General features: G+C 37.8%; 1 long non-coding RNA gene and 1 other non-coding gene across 3 annotated transcripts in view; one reads left to right on the top strand and one right to left on the bottom strand.

The window, feature by feature from the left end:
- The window catches only part of LOC145720122 (uncharacterized), a 43,712-nt gene that overhangs the window by 12,989 nt on the left and 10,206 nt on the right, over positions 1 to 20,517 (bottom strand). The gene's annotated exons all lie outside the window — the stretch shown is intronic.
- LOC115939060 (U6 spliceosomal RNA) lies at positions 16,666 to 16,772 on the top strand. Its single transcript, XR_004074015.1, has one exon. It is a non-coding gene; the product is annotated as a U6 spliceosomal RNA (small nuclear RNA).

Here is a 20,517-nt window from a genome sequence, read left to right as displayed (position 1 = left end):
TGCTTGTGTTTTCTTTCTCATTATGTCTCTCTCTGTCAAATAAATAAATAAAATCTTGAAAGAAAGAAAGAAAGTGGTCTGGTTCATTCTTCTGCATGTTGCTGTCCAGTTTTCCCAACACCATCTGTTGAAGAGACTGTTATTTTCCATTGGATATTTTTTCCTGCTTTCTTGAAGATTAGTTGACTATATAGTTTTGGGTTCATTTCTGGGTTTTCCATTCTGTTTCATTGATCTATGGGTCTGTTTTTCTGCCAGTACCATACAGTCTTAATCACTACAGCTTTGTAATATAGCTTGAAGTCTGGAATTGTCATGCCTCCAGCTTTTCTTTTTCCAGATTGCTTTGGCTATTTAGGTTATTTTGTGGTAATGTACAAATTTTAGGATTGTTTTTTTCTGGCTGTGTGAAAAATGCTGGTGGCATTTTGATAGGGATTGCATTAAATGTGTAGATTGCTTTGGGTAGTATAGACATTTTAACAATATTTGTTCTTCCAGTCATTGAGCATAGAATGTTTTTCCATTTCTTTTTGTCCTCTTCAATTTCTTTCATAAGCGTTCTATAGTTTTCAGAATTCAGATCCTTTACCTCCTTGGTTACGTTTATTCCTAGGTATCTTATGGTTTTTGGTGCAATTATAATTGGGATCAATTCCTTGATTTCTCTCTCTTCTGCTTAATTATGGGTGTAGAGAAATGCAACAGATTTCTATATGTTGATTTTGTATCCTGTGACTTTACTGATTTTATGTATCAGTTCTAGCAATTTTTTGCTTTAGTCTTGGGTTTTCTACAGAGTATCAATGTTGTCTGCAAAGAGTGAAAGTTTACTTCTTTGTAGATTTGGATGCCTTTTATTTCTTTTTGTTGCCTGATTGCTGAGGCTAGGACTTCCAGTACTATGTTAAAATAACAATGATGAGTGGACATTCCTGTCTTGTTCCTGACCATAAAATAAAAGCTCTGTTTTTTCCCCATTGAAGATGATATTAGCTGTGGGTATTTCGTACATGGCCTTTATGATGTTGAGTTATGTTCCCTTTATCCCTACTTTGTTGAGGGTTTTTATCAAGAATGGATGCTATACTTGATCAAGTGCTTTTTTCTGCATCTATTGAGAGGATCATATGGCTCTTACCTTTTTTTTATTAATGTGGTGTATGACCTTGATTGATTTGTGAATATTGAGCTACCCTTGCATCCCAGAAATAAATCCCACTTGATTGTGTTGAATGATTCTTTTAATGTACTGTTGGATTCTATTTGCTAGTATCTTGTTGAGAATTTTTGTATCCATGTTCATCAGAGATATTGGCCTGTAATTCCCTCCTTTAGTGGGGTCTTTGTCTGGTTTTGGAATCAAAGTAATACTGGCTTCATAAAAGCAATTTGGAAGTTTTCTTTCCATTTCTGTTCTTTGGAACAGTTTGAGAATAAGTATTAACTCTTCTTTAAATGTTTGGTAGAATTCCCCTGGGAAGCCATCTGGCCCTGGACTTTTGTTTGTTGGGAGATTTTTTATTACTGATTCAATTTCTTTGCTGGTTACAGTCTTTTAAAATTTTCTATTTCTTCCTGTTTGAGTTTTGATAGTTTACATGTTTTTAAGAATTTATCCATTTCTGGGGTGCCTGGGTGGCTCAGATGGTTAAGTGTCTGCCTTCTGGCTCGGGTCATGATCCCAGGGTCCTGGGATCAAGCCCTGCATCACGCTCCCTGCTTGGCGGGGAGCCCGCTTCTCCCTCACCCTCTGCTGTTCCCCCAGCTTGTGCTCTCTTGCTCTCTCTGTCAAACAAATAAATAAAATCTTAAAAAAAAAAAAAAGAATTTATCCATTTCTTCCAGATTGCCCAATTTGTTGGCATATAATTGTTCATAATATTCTCTTATAATTGTTTGTATTTTTGTGGTGTTGGTTGTGATCTCTCCTCTTTCATTTGTGATTTGATTTATTTGGGTCGTTTCTTGTTTTTGATAAGTCTGGCTAGAGGTTTAACAGTTTCATTAATTCTTTCAAAGAACCAACTCCTAGTTTCATTGGTCTGTTCTGTTTTTTCTGTTTCTGTATCACTTATTTTGGCTCTAATTTTTATTATTTCTTCTTCTGCTGGCTTTAGGCTTTATTTGCTCTTCCTTTTCTAGCTCCTTTAGGTGTAAACTTAGGTTGTATATTTGAGACTTTTCTTGCTTCTTGAGGTAGGCCTGTATTGCTGTATACTTCCCTCTTATGACTGCTTTTGCTGCATCCCCAAGGTTTTGGACTATCGTATTTTCATTTTCATATGCTTCTGTGTATTTTTTTAATTCTTCTTTAATTTCTTGGTTAACCCACTCATTCTTTTTTTTTTTTAAAGATTTTATACATTTGAAAGAGAGAGAGAGAGAGCACGAGCAGGGGGAGGGTCAGAGAGAGACGGAGAAGCAGACTCCCCAGTTGAGCAAGGAGCCTGACACAAAGCTAGATCCCAGGACCCTGGGATCATGACCTAAGCTGAAGGCAGAGGCTTAATCGACTGAGTCACCCAGGTTTCCCAAACCATTCATTTTTTAGTAGGATGTTCTTTAACCTACATGTATTTGTGGTCTTTCCAAATTTTTTCTTGCTATCAACTCCAAGTTTTATAATATTGTGGCCAGAAAATATGCATGGTATAATCTCAATCTTTTTGTATTTGTTGAGGTCTGATTTGTGACCTAGTATGTGATTTATTCTGGAGAGTGTTCCATGTGCACTCAAAAAGAATGTATTCTGCTGCTTTAGGATGAAATGTTCTTAATATATCTGTTAAGTCCTTCTGGTCCAGTGTGTCATTCAAAGCCATTGTTTCCTTGTTGATTTTCTGCTTAGATGATCTTTCCATTGCTGTAAAGTCCCCTACTATTATTGTGTTATCAGTGAACTCCTTTATGTTTGTTATTGTTTTATAGACTTGGGTACTCCCAAGTTGGGACCATAAATATTTACAATTGTTAGATCTTCTTGTTGGATAGACCCCTTTATTAGCTAGTTTGTCTGTTATAAGTATGCGTATGCCACCTTTTTTTTTTTTTAAGATTTTATTTATTTGACAGAGAGAGAGAGAGTGAGAGCAGGAACACAAGCAGAGGGAGTGGGAGAGGGAGAAGCAGGCTTCCCGCTGAGCAGGGAGCCCGATGTGGGGCTCGATCCCAGGACCCTGGGATCATGACCTGAGCTGAAGGCAGACGTTTAACAACTGAGCCACCCAGGCACCCCTATGCCACCTTTTTTGGTGTCCATTAGCATGATAAATTGTTCTCCATTCCCCCACTTTCAGTCTGTAGGTGTCCTTTGGTCTAAAGTGTTTTTGTTTTTGTTTGTCTGGGAAACTCTTTATCTCTCCTTCTATACTGAATGACAGCCTTGCTGCATAAAGTATTCTTGGCTGCATGTTTTTCCCATTCAGCACACTGAAAATATATATTATGCTACTTTCTTCTGGCCTGCCAGGTTTCTGTGGACAGGTCTACTTCCAGGCTTATTTGTCTTCCCTTGTAAGTTAGGGATTTCTTTTCCCTTGCTGCTGTCAGGATTTTTTCCTTATCCCTGTATTTTGCAAATTTTACTACAATATGTCTTGGTGTTGGCCTGCTTTTTGTTGATTCTGATGGGAGTTCTCTGTGCCTCCTGGTTTGATATCTGTTTTCTTCCCCAGATTAGAGAAATTTTGGCTATAATTTGCTCAAATAAACCTTCTGCCCCTTTCCCACTCTTTTCTTCTTCTGGGACTCCTATGATATGAATGTTATTACGCTTTATGGAATCACTGAGTTCCCTTAGTCTACATTCATGATCCAATATTTTTCTTTCCCTCTTCTTTTCAGCCTCATTATTTTTCCATAATTTTATCTTCTATATCACATATTCATTCCTCTGTTTCTTCCATCCTTGTGTTTTGTTTTTTTTTTTTTAAAGATTTTATTTATTTATTTGAGAGAGAGAGAATGAGAGACAGCACGAGAGGGAAGAGGGTCAGAGGAAGAAGCAGACTCCCTGCCAAGCAGGGAGCCCGATGAAGGACTCGTTTCAGGGACTCCAGGATCATGACATGAGCCGAAGGCAGTCGCTTAACCAACTGAGCCACCCAGGCGCCCCATCCTTGTGTTTTATTACCTCCAGACGGTTCCACATCTCAGTTATAGCATTTTTTATTTCAGCCTGACTAGTTTTAGGTCTTTTATCTCTGTGGTAAGAGACTCCCTGGTGTATTCCATGCCTTTCTCAAGTCCAGCTCGTATACCTATGTTTGTTGTTTTAAATTCTAGTTCAGGCATGTTACTTACATCCATTTTGATTAGATCCTTGGCTGTGATATTTTCTTGTTCTTTTGGGATGACTACCTCTGTCTTGGCATTTTGTCTAGATCTCTGTCTTCTGTGTGTTAGGAAAGCCTGCTATGTTTCTTTTTCCTTCTTAATGACTATATTAAGAATAGGTCATATACTGTCCAGGGCCTGACGCTTCAGGAAGTGTCTCTGTTGGATGCTGCATGCACTCTGCTGCTGTGTTTTGGCTGCTCTTTCCCTCAGGTCAGTCCTCTGCAGAGTTTCTCCTTGCCTGCAGTGGGAAGCATTTTGACCTTGGCCAGTGCGTGGTGAGTTTTAACTAGGTGTGCTTTGGTCTGCTTGTTAAAAGAGGCTAGATCCTGGGACACCTGGGTGGCTCAGTCAGTTAAGCATCTGTATCTTGATTTTGGCTCAGGTCATGATCTCAGGGTTGTGGGATTGAGCTCCATGATGGGGCTCAGCTCCCTGCTGAGATTCTCTCCCTCCCATTCCCCCTACCCCTCCCCTTAAAAAAAAGAGCTCAGATCCTGTTTCCACTAGAACTGCAGCTTTGCAGCATTCTATGGTCGGTAGAATTGGTGCATCCAGCGGGGTTTGTGCTAGTCTGCTGGGGGAAGAGCCCATTGCTGCTCTGGCTTGCAGACACGCTTGCCCTAGTAAAAAGCACCTGAAGAACACAGCAGGGGCACGGCTTGGTGTAAGCAGCTTGAGCCTCCACTGTGGGTGCTGTGATGCTCACTGAAGTCTGCCCATGCTGATGGGCAGGAGTAAAAATGGCATTAACCAGTTCTCTCATCCCCAGAGAGGGAAGTTCACACCTGCTGCCATTCAGGAAACCCTCACATAAGAGTGACCAATCTCCCCTTGTGAGTGCCAGGCATTCCTCAAATCCCTGTCTTCACCTTTGTCTCTGTCTGAGTCATCTGCCCACCCAACAGCACAGCTCCTGTGTTTTATCTCAGGTGCACCTGCTGGGTTTCAAAACTCCAAATTTTAGGGACCCAGCACACGATGGACCCACGCTGTGGGTCTCGCCCCACCATGGCCAGTGCTGGTTTGTCCCAGAAGGGCAGTTGCATGAACACACAGGGGCCTGGAATTTATGGTAAAGCACATCAAAATGCCAGCATCCAGGTTAGCTGCCTCTCAGCAGGTGTCTCTGCTCCTCTGCTAATGAATGGAGCAGCTCAATGGCACTTACCAGCTCCTTTGTCCCCTAAGAAGCAGTGGACTTCTCCCAAATGCACTCGAAGAAGGGAAACTATCTCTCCCAATGTGTCTCAGGGGACCCTCAGACCACACTGTCCACTCCAGGGCCTCTGCTCTCCTTCTCCACAGCAGCAGCTCTATGCCTGCCAGGCTCTACCCCAGCGATGGCATGGACTTCTAAACCTTCCGTCTTTGAGCTCCACTGCTTGTAAAAACTTGTGATAATCAGCCCCTCTCATTTACCTTGTCAGTGGTTTTAGGGAAGTGTTTTTCTTTTTTTTTTTAAGATTTTATTTATTTATTTATTTGACAGAGACACAGTGAGAGAGGGAACTCAAGCAGGGGGAGTGGGAGAGGGAGAAGCAGGCTCTCAGCTGAGCAGGGAGCCCGATGCGGGGCTCGATCCCAGGACCCCGGGATCATGACCTGAGCTGAAGGCAGATGCTGCAAGCTGTTCTTACTCTCTCCTTTCTCTGTGATCCCCTCCACAGCACCTGTGATTCTTTTCTCCCAAATCATGTCTCTGCACCAACTACCTTCCACAATGTGGCCTCTTTTCTCCCTCTAGTTGTGCAGTTTGTTCTCCCAGTCCTCAGATTGATGTCTTGGGTGCTCAGAATGATTTGAAATAAAATAAACAAAAGTCACAGAACTGAAGAATATAATAACCTCACTGAAAAATACACTAGTTCAACAGCAAGTTGCATGAAACAGAGAAAAAGATCAGTCCACTGTAAGGCAAGGCAGTGGAATTCATCCAATCAGAGCAGAAAAAGAAAAAAGAATGGGAAAAGGTAAAAATATCTTGAGGGGTTTATGGGTAACATCAAGTGAGCTAACACTCATAAGGGTCCCAGAAAAAGAAGAAAGGGCCAAAATCTTGTCTTGAGTAATAAAGGCTGAAAACATCCCTAACCTAGGGAAGGAAACAGACATCCAGATCTAAGATGCCCAGAGCATTTCAAAAAAGATGAATACCAAGAGACCCACACTAAGATATAGTATAATTAAAATGTCAAAATTTAAAGGCGAAAAAAATATTAAAAGCAGCAAGAGAAAAACAATTTGTTACATAAACGGGAACCCTTAACTTTTCAATTATGTAATAAATAACTCATGGGGATGAAAGCAACAGAATAAGGCATGTAGTCAATGGCATTTTAATAATGTTGTAAGGTGAGATGGTGGATACACTTGTTGTGAGCATAGCATTATGTACAGAGTTGTCACATCACTCTGGTGTACACCTGAAACTAATGTAACATTCTATGTCAACTTTACTTCAATTTAAAAAAAAAATTAAAGGAACACCAAAAGACTAACAGTATATTTTTTAGCAGATATTTTGTAGACTATGAGGGAATGGCACAGTATGTTTAAAGTGCTGAAGGAAAAAACCTTGCAATCCTTGGAAGATGCTGGATTAGGAGGATTCTAAATTCATTATGTTCCATAGACAAACCTGCATAACAGCCACATAGGTACACTGAACACAGAAAACGACCCAAAGATCGGCAGAACAGACTTTCAATGGTTAACCGTAGAGAGGAGGACACATGGGAAAGGATAGGAGGGGTGGAGATGCAGTCTGGAACCAAAGTCTCAGTGAGACTAACTACAGATGGGAGGGACACCACAAGCACAGAGAAAGGAAAGGAGCACATCCCACACCAGACACCACAGACACGGGAACTGCATTGGGAAAACCAGTCCCCATAACATTTGACTTTGAAAACCAGTAGGGCTTAACATCATGAATTTTTACAATCAGTGGAGCTTAACTCTGGGTAAAATTTAGTAGATTCAGTCCTGGGAGAGCCAAAGGATGATAGGAAAAACTGAGGCCCCACCAAGATACAGCACAGAAGAAGCACTTTGTAAAGCACCTGGGGTATAAGTGAAAATTACTAATCCCTCAATGTGTGCTGAAGAAGCAGGGATCTTTAGGAGACTTCAAGAACAAAAAAACTGATGGGCACCATTTCTCCCCCACCTCCAGCCTAAATAGTGGGATGTCTGCATGAAAAAGCATGAACACCCTCCACCTACCTTTCAAATACCACATGCCCCCTCTCCCATTCTTCTGCAGATCCTCTGGATCTAAACTGCCCCACCAAGCAGGAGTCCCTCCAAAGCAACTCCTTCCACTTTCTGTCCTGAATGCAGCCCTGGCAAGGACCAGCACCACTGCAAAGTGATTCCTGCCCCGTGGAGAGGGAAAATGACCCAGCAGCCACACTGGTGGTGTGGAGAGAGTGATCTCCCGATCAGTGCATGTGCAGCCCTAGCACAGGGTCTGGAGCAAACATATGGACTAACTGCAGTCCACGCCTACCAACAAAAGCCTCTCAGTGGACAAGACAAGGACTGCTGGCTGTAGTTGGTGGGATCACAGCCCAGACAAATGGGCTGAGGACAGTGCCTGGTCTGACTGCTGAGCCTGCCCAGTTACATGCCCACAACATCCCCAGACTAGCTTGTTAACAGCACAGGACCAACCCAGCCCACAAGAGGCAAAATGGGCCACTGATGAAAGCAAATGAGGCTTAGCTATATGAGTGGAGCACACAAAACCCATAGAGGAGACACCCCTGATGTGCCTGGTGAACAGGGAACATTGCACTATAGGGTACCACAGGAAATCTTACTCACAAGGCCACATTTTTCAAGATCAGGAGACGTAGCTAAGTTTCCTAACACATAGAAACAAACACAGAGAGATAAAATGAGGAGATGGGAATATGTCACAAATGGAAGAACAAGAACCACAGCAAAAGGACTAAATGAAATGGAGATAAGGAATATGCCTAATAAAAAATTCAAAGTGATGGTCATAAAGATGCCTACGAGACTTGAAAAAAGGGTGGAGAATGTGAGACCTTTGACGAAGAAATAGAAAAAAGAAAAAACCACAGAAGAAAACTAAAATTAAAAACACACTACAGGAAGTCAATAGTAGATTAAAGGAAAAAGAAAAATGGATTAGAGAACTGGGAGACAAAGTATTGGGGGAAAAAAAACCAAGCTACACAGCAAAAAAAAAAAAAAGAATAATAAAAAATGAGAATAGGTTAAGGGAACTCAGTTACATCATCCAGTGTAATAACATTCGCATTATAGGGATCCCAAAAGTAGAAGAGAGAGAACATTTATTTAAGGATATAAGAGCTGAAACTTCTATAACATGGAGGAAGGAAACAGACATCCAGTTCCAGGAAACCCAGAAAGTATCGAACAAAAACACCCAAGGAGATTAACATCAAGACACACAGTAATTAGGGCGCCTGGGTGGCTCAGTCGTTAAGCGTCTGCCTTCGGCTCAGGTCATGATGCCAGGGTCCTGGGATCGAGTCCCACATCGAGCTCCCTGCTCGGCAGGAAGCCTGCTTCTCCCTCTCCCACTCCCCCTGTTTGTGTTCCTGCTCTTGCTCTCTCTCTCTCTGTCGAATAAATAAATAAAATCTTAAAAAAAAAAAAAAAAGACCCACAGTAATTAAATGGCATAAAAAATAGTGATAAACAGAGATTTTAAAAGCAGCAAGAGAAGTAACTGAATGGATAAAAAAGCAAGACCCTTCTATATGCTACCTATGAGAGATTCATTTCAGACCTGAAGACATGTAGATTGAAAAGACTGAAAGTGAAGGGGTAGAAAAATGTTTACCATCCAAATGAAAGAAAGAAAAAAAAAAACACCTGGGGTAGCAATACGTATATCAGACAAAACAGACTTCAAAACAAAGATTGTAACAAGGGATAAAGAAGGACATATGATAAAGTGATAAAGGGAACTAATCAATAAGAGGATATACAAATGATAAATACGTAAGTACCCAACATGGGAGCACCTAAGTACATAAAACAAATATTAACAGAAATAAAGGAAGAAATTGGCAGTACAATAATAGGAGGGGACTTTAAAACCCCACTTAAATCAATGGATAAATCATCCATACAGAAAATCAACAAGAAAACCATGGCTTTGAATGACACACTGGACCAGATGGAACTAACAGGTATATTGAGACCATTCCATTCAAAAACAGTAGAAAACACAATCTTTTCAAATATACATGGATCATTCTCCAGAACAGATCACATGTAAGGCCACAAAACAAGTCTCAATAAGTTAAAAAAGATGGAAATCACATTAAGCATCTTTTCCAACCACAATGGTATAAAACTGGAAATCAATCACAAGAAAAAAATGACAAATACATGGAGGCTAAATGACATGCTACTAAACAATGGATGAAATAACCAAGAAATCAAAGAGGAAATAAAAAAATACATGGAGACACATGAAAATGAAAAAACAACAAACCAAAATCTTTGGGAAATATCAAAAACTGTTCTTAGAGGAAAGTTTATGGCAACACAGTCTTAACTCAAGAAGAAAAATCTCAAAAAAATAACCAAACCTTACACCTAAAGGAGGTTGAAAAAGAATAAAAAAACAAAGCCCCAAACCAGTAGAAGGAAGGAAATAAGTGAAATAGAGTAAAAAACAATTGAACAGATCAGTGAAACCAGGACTTGGTTCTTTGAAAAGATTAACAAAATTGATAAACCTTTAGCCAGAATCATCAAGAAAAAGAAGTTTCATTAAACAAAATCAGAAAAGAAGGAGGAGAAATAACTGATGTCATAGAAATACAAAAGATTATAAGAGTATGAAAAATTGTATACCAACACACTGGACAACCTAGAAGAAATAGAAAATTCCTAGAAACGTGTAACATCTGAAAACTGAATTAAAAAGAAATAGAAAATTTGAACAGACCAATTACTAGCAATGAAATTGAATCAGTAATCAAAAAACTCAAAACAACCCAAAAGTCCAGGACCACACAGCTTCACAGGTGAATTCTACCAAACCATCAACTTACTGAATAGGAGAAGATATTTGTAAATGATATATCCAATAAGGGGTTAATACACAAAATATATAAAAAATTTATATAACTCAACACCAAAAAAATAATCCAATTAAAATTGGGCAGAGGAGGAAAAAAATGGGCAGAGGACCGGAATAGACATATTTCCAAGGAAAACATAGATAGCCAACAGATACGTGAAAAGATGCTTAATATCTCTAATTATCAGAGGAATGCAAGTTAAAACCACAGTGAAGTATCACCTTACACCTATCAGAATGGCTAGAATCAAAAAGAGAAGAACAACAGGTGTTGGTGAGGATGTGGAGAAAAAGGAACCCTCATGCACTGTTCTTGAGAATGCAAACTTGTGCAGCCATTAGAGAAAAGAGTATGGAGGTTCCTCAAAAAATTAAAAATAGGGGTGCCTGGGTGGCTCAGTTTGTTAAGCATCTGCCTTCAGCTCAGGTCTTGATCCCAGGGTCCTGGAACTGAGCGCAACAACAGGCTGCCCCCTCAGCAGGAAGCCTGCTTCTCCCTCTCCCTCTGCCCCTCCCTCTACTTGTGCTCTCTCACACTCACTCTCTCAAATAAATAATCTTTAAAAAAAAGAAATCTGGAATTATGATACTTCCAGTTTGTTTAAAAAAAAATTAAAAATAGAATTACCTTATGATCCAGTAATTCCACTCCTGGGTATTTGACCAAAGAAAACAAAAACACTAATTTGAAAAGATATATATACCCCTATGTTTATTGCAGCATTAGTATCTACAATAGCCAAGATATGCAAGCAATCAAAATGTCATCTATAGATGAATGGATAAAGAAGATATGGAATATATATATACAATGGAACATTACTCAGCCATAAGAAAGAATGAAATGCCATTTCAAAAACATGGGTGGACCTAGAGGGTGTATTCTTTTTTTTTTTTAAAGATTTTATTTATTTATTTGAGAGAGAGAGAATGAGAGAGAGCACATGAGAGGGGGGAGGGTCAGAGGGAGAAGCAGGCTCCCTGCTGAGCAGGGAGCCTGATGCGGGACTCGATCCCGGGACTCCAGGATCATGACCTGAGCCGAAGGCAGTCGCTTAACCAACTGAGCCACCCAGGCGCCCTAGAGGGTGTATTCTTAAGTGAAATTTTCAAAATCAGTCAGAGAAAGACAAATACCATATGATTTTACTTATATGTGGAATTTAAGGAAAAAAAACAAAAGAAAGAAAAAAAGACAAACAAAAAAGAAACTTTTTTTTTTTAAGATTTTATTTATTTATTCATGAGAGACAGAGAGAGAGAGAGGCAGAGGGAGAAGTAGGCTCCCAAGGAGCAGGGAGTCCGATGCGGGACTCGATCCCAGGACTCTGAGACCATGACCTGAGCCAAAGGCAGATGCTTAACCATCTGAGTCACCCAGGCGCCCCCCCAAAAAAAGAAACTCTTAAATCCAGAAAACCAACTGAGGGTTCCCAGAGGGAGCTGGGGGAGGGGTGATAAAGGTTGTAATAAATAAAGGGGATTAAGAGTACATTTATCTTTATGAGCATGAAGAAAGTAGAGGATTGTTGAGTCATTATGCTATATTACCTGAAAATAATATAGCACTGTATGTTAATTATACTGGAATAAAAAATAAAATTAAAAAAAAAATTTTACCCTACCCAGTTAACAGTCAGAATTGAAGAAGAGATAGTTTTTCCGTATAAGCAAAAGCTAAAGGAGTTCATCACCATTAAAACAGTCTCATGAAATGTTAAAGGGACTTCTTTAAGCTGAAAAGAAAGGGCATTAATTAGTAACAAGAAAATGGATGACAGAATAAATCTCACTGGGAAGGTAAATACATGTCAAAATAGTGGATTAGGGGTCCTGGGTGGCTCAATCATTAAGTATCTGCCTTCGGCTCAGGTCATGATCCTAGGGTCCTGGGATCGAGCCCCGCATCAGGCTCCCTGCTCTGCAGGATGCCTGCTTCTCCCTCTCCCACTACCCCTGCTTGTGTTCCCTCTCTTGCTATGTCTCTGTCAAATAAATAAAATCCTAAAAAAAAAAAAAAATAGTGGATTAATCAGTTATAAAGTGAGCATAAAGGTTAAGAGACAAAACTAGTAAAAAAAAAAAAAAACTATGATTGCAATTAATCGGTTAAGGGATACACAAGATAAAAAGATGTAAAATGTGGGGCACCAGGCTGGCTCAGTCAGTATAGCATGCGACTCTTGATTTTTGGGTTGTGCGTTAAATTTCCACATTGGGTGTAGAGCTTACTTTAAAAAAAAAAAAAAGATGTAAAATGTGTTATCAAAAATATAAACTATCAGTGGTAAGAGTAAAGATGTTGAGCTTCAGATGGAATCAAACTTAAATTGTTATCAACTTAAAATATACTCTAAGTTTTCATACATAAGCCTCATGGTAATAACAAAGCAAAAACCTGTAACAAATACACAAAAGACAAAGAGAAAGGAATATAAGTAAACTACTAAAGGAAGTCATTAAGCCACAAGGGAAGAGAGCAAAAGAAGAAAGGAAACAGAGAGGAAGTACAAAACCAGCCAGTAAACAATAATGAAATGGCAATAAGCACATGCTTATCAATAATTACTTTAAATACAAATGGACTAAATTCTTTAATCAAGACATAGACTGGCTGAGTGGATTAAAAAACAAAAACAAAAAACAAGACCCATCTATATGCTCCCCACAAGACTCTCACTTTAGATGTAAAGTGAAAGGTTGGAAAAAGATATTCCATGCTAATGGAAACAAACAAACAGCTAGAGTAGCTATACTTATAACAGACAAAAAGACTTTAAAACAAAGTTGTAATAAGAGACAAAGATGGGACTTACATCATGATAAAGAGGTCAATACATCAAGAGGATATAACACTTGTAAATATTTATGTACCCAATAAGAAGCACCTAAGTATAGAAAGCAAAAATTAATAGGCCTAAAAGGAGAAATAGACTGCAAATATAATAATAGTAGGAGGTTTTAACACCCCACTTATAGCAATGGATAGATCAAGCAGATAAAAAATCAATACAGGATCATTGGCCTAAATGTTAATTAGGTCAGATGGATTTAACAGATATACATAGAACATTACATCCAAAAATAACAGAGTACATATCCTTCCAAAGCACAGATGAAACATTTTGCAGGATAGATCATATGTTAGAACAGAAAACAAATCATAATAAATTTAGGAGAAGTGAAGTCATATCAAGCATTTTTTTCCAAGCACAATAGTATAAAATTAGAAATTAATTACAGGAAGACTCAAAAATTCAAAAATATGTGGAGACTAAACAATGTGCTACCAAACAACCAATGAGGCAAAGAAAATATCAAAAGAGAAAGAAAAAAATACCTTGAGACAAATAAAAATGGAAATCTAACATACCAAAATTTGTGTGAGGCACCCAAAGCACTTCTAAGAGCAAAGTTCACAGTGATAAATGCCTACCTCAAGAAACAAGAGATGTTTCAAATAAACAACCTAACTTTACACCTTACAGGACAAAAAAAAAAAAAAAGTTAATAGGAGTAAGGAAATAAAAAAGATTATAGCAGAGATAAATGAAATAGAGACTAAAAAGACAATAGGATCAGTGAAACTAAGAGGTTGTCCTTTGCAAAGATAAACAAAAGTAACAAGACTTTTGCAAGAGTCATCAAGAAAAAAAAGGACTCGAATAAGTCAGAAATGAAAGAGATATTACAACTGGATACCACAGAAATTCAAAGGATCATAAGAGACTACTATGAACAAGTATATGCCAAGCACTTGGACAACCTAAAAGAAATGGATAAATTCCTATAAGCATACATTCTACCATGACTGAATCATGCTGACATAGAAAATCTGAACAAACTGATTACTGGTAAGGAGACTGAATCAGTAACCAAAAACTTCCCAATAAACAAAAGTCCAAGAACATACAGCTTCAGTGATAAATTCTACCAAGCATTCAAAGAATTAACACCAACCCTTCTCAAGCTCTTGTTAAAAACTGAAGTGGAGGGAATTCATCCAAACTCATTTTATGGGACCGGCAGTACTCTGGTATCAAAACCTGACAAAGATGCCACAAGAAAACAATGTTACAGACCAATATCCCTGATAAACATTAAAAACCTCAACAAAATATAAGCAAGCCAAAGTCAACAATACATAAAAAGGATCATACACCATGATCAAGAGGCATTTATTCTAGGGATACAAGGATGGTTCAACATCCACAAACCAGTAAATGTGATTCACTACGTTAGCAAAATGAAGTACAAAAATCATATGATCATCTCAATAGATGCAGAAAAGGCATTTGAAAAAAACTAACATCCATTTATGATAAAAATTCTCAATAAAGTGGGTATAGAGGGAATATGCCTCAACATAAGAAAGGCCATATATGATAAGGCCATAGCTAACATCATACTTAATGGTGAAAGACTGAAAGCTTTTCCTCTAAGACCAGGAACAAGATGAGGGTGTCCACTTTCACTACTTCTATTCAACACAATACTTGAAACTCTAACTAGAGCAATCAAGCAAGGAAAAAAAAATATCAGAATTAGAAAAAAACAGAAGTAAAATTGTCTCTATTTGCAGAAGACATGATTTAATATATAGAAAACCCTAAAGGCCCCAACAAAAAAAACTGTTATCACTAATAAACAAATTTAGTAAAGTTGCAAGATACAAAATCAATACTCAAAAATCTATTACTTTTTGGGGTGCCTGGGTGGCTCAGTCTGTAAGTGTCCGACTATTGATTTCAGCTTTAGGTCATAATCTCAGGGTCGTGAGATCGAGCTCGTATAGAGCCTGCTTAAGATTCTCTCTTTCCATCTCCCTCTGCCCCATCCTTCACTGCTCATGCTCTAAATAAATAAATATTAAAAATAATAAAAATCTGTTATGCTTCTATACATTAATAATAAACTATCAGAAAGAGAAATAAAACAACCCTGTTTACAACTGCTTCAAAAAAATACACCTGAGGGTGCCTGGGTGGCTCAGTCGTTAAGCTCCTGCCTTCAGCTCAGGTCATGATCCCAGGGTCCTGGGATTGAGTCCCTGCATCGGGCTCCCTGCTCGGTGGGAAGCCTGTTTCTCCCTCACCCACTCCCCCCTGCTGTGTTGCTGTGTCTCTCTCTGTCAAATAAATAAATAAAATCTTTAAAAAAAAAAATACACCTAAGAGTAAATTTAACCAAGGAGGTGAAAGACCTGTATACTAATAACTGTAAGACATTAATAAAAGACATTGAAGTCACAAACAAATGGAAAGATATTCTGTGCCAATGGGTTGGAAGACTGATTATTGCTAAAATGTCCTCACTTCCCAAATTAATGTAGAGATTCAGTGCAATTCCTATCAAAGTTCCAGTGGAATTTTTCAAAGAAACAGAACAAACAATCCTAAAATTTGTATGGAACCACAAAAAACCTTGAACAGCCAAAGCAATCTTGAGATAGAAGACCAAAGTTGGAGGCATCACACTCCCTGATTTCAAACTCCATTACAAAGTTATACTAATTAAAACAGTGTGGTAGTGGCATAAAAGCAGACATAGATCAGGGGCACAGAATAGAGAGCCCAGAAATAAACCCACATTTACATGGCCAATTAATTTACAACAAAAGAGGAAAGAATATACCATGGGAAAAGGAGACTCTGTTCACTAAATGGTGCTCAGAAATCCTAACATGCAAAAGAATACAACTAGACCAGTAAATTACACTATACACAAAGATAAATTCAAAATGGATTAAAGATGTTAATGTAAGACCTGAAACCATAAAACTCCTAGAAGAAAACATATGTGGTAAGCTCTTTGGCATAGGTCTTGTTGAGAATTTTAGAATCTGACACCAAAGCAAAAGCAACAAAAGCAAAAATAAGTAAGTGGGACTACGTAATACTAAAAAGCTTCAGCACAACAGAAGAAACCATTCACAAAATGGAAAGGCAACCTAGTGAATGGGAGAAAATACTTGAAAGTTTTATATGTAATAAAGGATTAATATCCAAAATATATGAAAAACACATACAACTCAATAGCAAAAAACAAACAATCCAATTAAAAAATGGGCAGGAGATCTCAACAGACGCTTTTCCAAAGAAGACACAGAGATAGTCAAAAGACACAATAAAAGATGCTCAACTTCATTAATCATCAGGGAAATGAAATCAAAACCACAATGAGATATCATATCACACTGTAAGAATAGCTATTATCAAAAAGGCAAGAGAGTGCTCGCTTTGGCAGCACATATACTAAAATTGGAATGATACAGAGAAGATTAGCATGGCCCCTGCACAAGGATGACACGCAAATTCATGAAGCATTCCATACTAAAAAAAAAAAAAAAAGGCAAGAGATAAGTGATGGCAAGGATATGGAGAAAAGTAAATCCTTATACACTGTGGGTTGAAATGTAAATTGGTGAGCCACTATAGAAAACAGTATGGAGGTTCATCAAAAACTTAAAAATAGAACTACTATATGATCCAGTAATTCCAATATTGGATATCTATACAAAGAAAACAAAAACTAATTCTAAAAGATATATACACCCTTATGTTTACTACAACATTATCTACAGTAGGCAAGATACAAAACCAAACCAAGTGTCCACTGATAGGTGAAAGAATAAAGAAATTATGGTATGTATATACAATGGAAAATTATTCACCCATAATAAAGAAGAAATCTTGCCACTTATAGCAACATGGATAGGCCTACAGGCCATTACGCTAAGTGAAATTAGTCAGAGAAAGACAAGTACCATATGATCTCTATTATATGTGGAATCCCAAAATACAGAATGAACAAACAAAAACAAAACAAACAAGCTCATAGATACAGAGAACAGATTGGTGGTTGCCAGAGGCAGAGTGTGAGGGGTGGGAGAAATGGATAAAGAGGATAAAAAAGTAAAAAGAAAAAAAGAAGAGCTTGATTTCAATGATGACAAATAAATGCCTTTTACATTTTGATTACTAAATGAACACTGTGAGTTCAAGAGGGTCAACATGTGACTATTTCCTAATATAAGTTTTAAGTGTGCAAAATTAGGTTACCCTAATATGAGGCAAGGCCTATAAAATACATTTCTTATTTCCCAGAAGTTGGATGGGTACATTTAAAATTAAATGAAATTCTATTTACAATGTTCTTTTTTCCTATCATAAAACTAACTTCTATTTTTCAAAAATAAAACATAAAAAAACTATAGATCAATATCTCTCATGAACATAAATGTAAAAATTCTCAACAAATATTAGCAAATTGAATCAAACAAGATTTATATACCACTACCAAGTGAGATTTATCTCAGGTATGCAAGGCAGGTTCAACATTAAAAAATCAATTAATGTAATCCATCACACTGATAGGCTAAAAAGAGAAAAACCACATGATCATTTCAAAATATGCAGAGAAAGTATTTGACAAAATCCAACACCCATAATGATTAAAATTCTCAATAATCTAGGAATAGAAGGGATCTTCCTCAAATGAATAAAGAACATCTACAAAAAAAACCCTATACCTAATAATACTTAATGGTGAGAGACTAGTATAAGTTTTCCCACTAAGATCAGTAACAAGGCACTAGTTTTCAACACCACAGTTCAAGTATTAGCTAATGCAGTAAGGCAAGGCAAGGAAATAAGAGGTATACAAATTGGAGAGAAAGATAGTAAACTGTCTTTTTTCCCAGATGACATGGTCAGCTATGTAGAAAAACCAAAAGAATTGACAAAAAATCTCCTGTACCTCCATGATTATAATAGCAAGGCTGCAGGATACAAGGTTAAAATATAAAAGTCAATTGCTTTACTATGTATCAGCAGTGAAGAACTGAAAATACAATTTAAAATACAGGAGATTCCCATTCAAGATGGCAACATAGGAAGACTCTGAATTCACCTCCTTCACAGAACACACCAACTTACACCTATTAACACAACAATTCCACGTGAGAAAGAACTGAAGTCTGACTGAACAACCAAAGACAAAGAGAATGGCCAGAGAACAAGAGAGACAGAGCTACAGTAACAAAGGGAATCCCCACCCCCAACACTGCAAACAGTAGTGGGGAAGGATAGTATTGAGGGACCAGGAACAGATCCCTCTGTCCTTGGGCATAGGAAAAAACCCAAAGTTTAAAAAAGCAACTATCATATAAAAGACACACTAGAAATCTGCCAAACATCAGAGGAGCTGTGGGAAATCTCTCCAAATCAGAGGGACTGGAGAATGACATAGTTTGGGGTTCCCACCCCACCTTAAGAGCCTAGAATGGAGCAGCGTCCAGACTATGTAACATGTGGGTCTGGTCATCTTTATGAGCTTGCAACTTCAGCGAGCCCAGGGTCTACAAGACCACACCAACCCTGTACACACTGGGACACAGGAAAAAAAGCCATGGTTAAAAAGTGCTGAGGAATTGCGGGAACACTCTCTCCCCTTCCACCTTAAAAGTCCAGACCCACTAGGGTTGGCTTACAGTGAGCCTTTGACCCCAGCAAGCCCGGGGACCACAAGCCCACACCAGCTGCCTTGAGGTGCTGAGGCACAGAAAACAAGCTGCAGTTTTGTGGTTTGTGTGTGTGTGTGTTTTAAATTTTAATTTAATTTAATTTTACTTTGTAAAATTTGTCTTGTTTTGTTATTTTTTTTTTTGGTTTTGTTCTTTTATTTCTTGTTCTCTTTTTAAAATTCTCTTCTTTTTTTCTTTCTCTTTTTACTTTTTTCTTTTTGTTTTCTTCTTTTATTTTATTATTTTCTTTTTTCTTTTATTATTCTTTTTATTGGTATTCTTTCTATAAAAAGCCATGGTATAAAAGACTAGCATATACAGCCACAACTCCAGCCAGCCAGAAAAAGTCATTAGGCACACACAGTTTGCATAGGGGATTCCACACACAACTCCTTAAACATTAGGAGAAGTAGTTCTAATCCACGGAAACAAACACAGAAAGTCACATAAATGGAAATAGAGGAATATGCTCCAAAAGAAAGAACAAGAAAAAACCTCAGAAAAAGACCTAAATGAAACAGAGATAAGCAATATGCTTGATAAAGAATTTAAAGTAATGATCATAAGATACTCATTGGGCTGGAGAAAAGATTGGACTAAGTCAATGACACTTTCAATAAAGAGACAGAAGACATTAAAAGAGCCAATCAGAGTTGAAGAATACAATAACTGAAATAAAAAACAAACTAGAGGAAATCAACAGATTAGAGGATGTGGAAGAACGTAACAGTGATCTGGAAGACAAGGGAATAGAAAGCACACAAGCTGAATAGCAAAAAGAGAAAAGAACTGAAAAAAAATGAGGATAGATTAAGAGATTCCTTAGACAACATCAAGTGAACAAACATTTGCATTATAGGTGTCCCAGAAGAAGAGGGAGAAAGGTGTAGGAAATTTATCTGAAGATATAATAACTGAAAACTTTCCTAACCTAGGGAGGGAAATAAATATTCAAGTCAAAGAAGCAGAGAGAGTTCCAGACAAGTTGAACCCAAGGAGGTCCACATCACAACAGATAATAATTAAAATGCCAAGGGTTAAAGACAAAGAAAGCATCTTAAAAGAAGCAAGAGAGAAATAAAAAGTTACCTACAAAGGAAAACCTATAAGGCTCTCAGATGATTTTTCAGCAAAAACTTTGTAAGCCACATGGAGTGGCATGTTATATTCAAAGTACTGAAAGGAAAAAAACCTACAACAAGGACTGCCATACCTGGCAATGTTATCATCCAGATTTGAAAAAGAGACAGAGTCTCCCAGACAAACAAGATAAAGGATAGATAAAGATAAAGGAGTTTATCACCACTATGCCAAGCTTCCAAGAAATGTTAAAGGAACTTCTTTAAATGGAAAACAAATGGCCATAACTGGACATAAGAAATATAGGGAAAAAAAGATGTAAAATATGACAACATATACATAAAATACGGAGACAGGAGTAGAAAAGGAAGACAAGGGGAAAACAAAAAAGAAAAAATCTTTTTCTGTTTTATTGTTGTTGTTGCTAAAGAATGTGTTTGAACTTAAATGTCCATCAAATTAATATGGACTGCTATTT

The sequence above is a fragment of the Leptonychotes weddellii genome, chromosome 2, assembly GCF_054177405.1.
Source record: "Leptonychotes weddellii isolate Sample4059 chromosome 2, ASM5417740v2, whole genome shotgun sequence".
Taxonomy (NCBI): Eukaryota; Metazoa; Chordata; class Mammalia; order Carnivora; family Phocidae; genus Leptonychotes; species Leptonychotes weddellii.
This window is presented reverse-complemented; position numbering and strand designations above follow the sequence as displayed.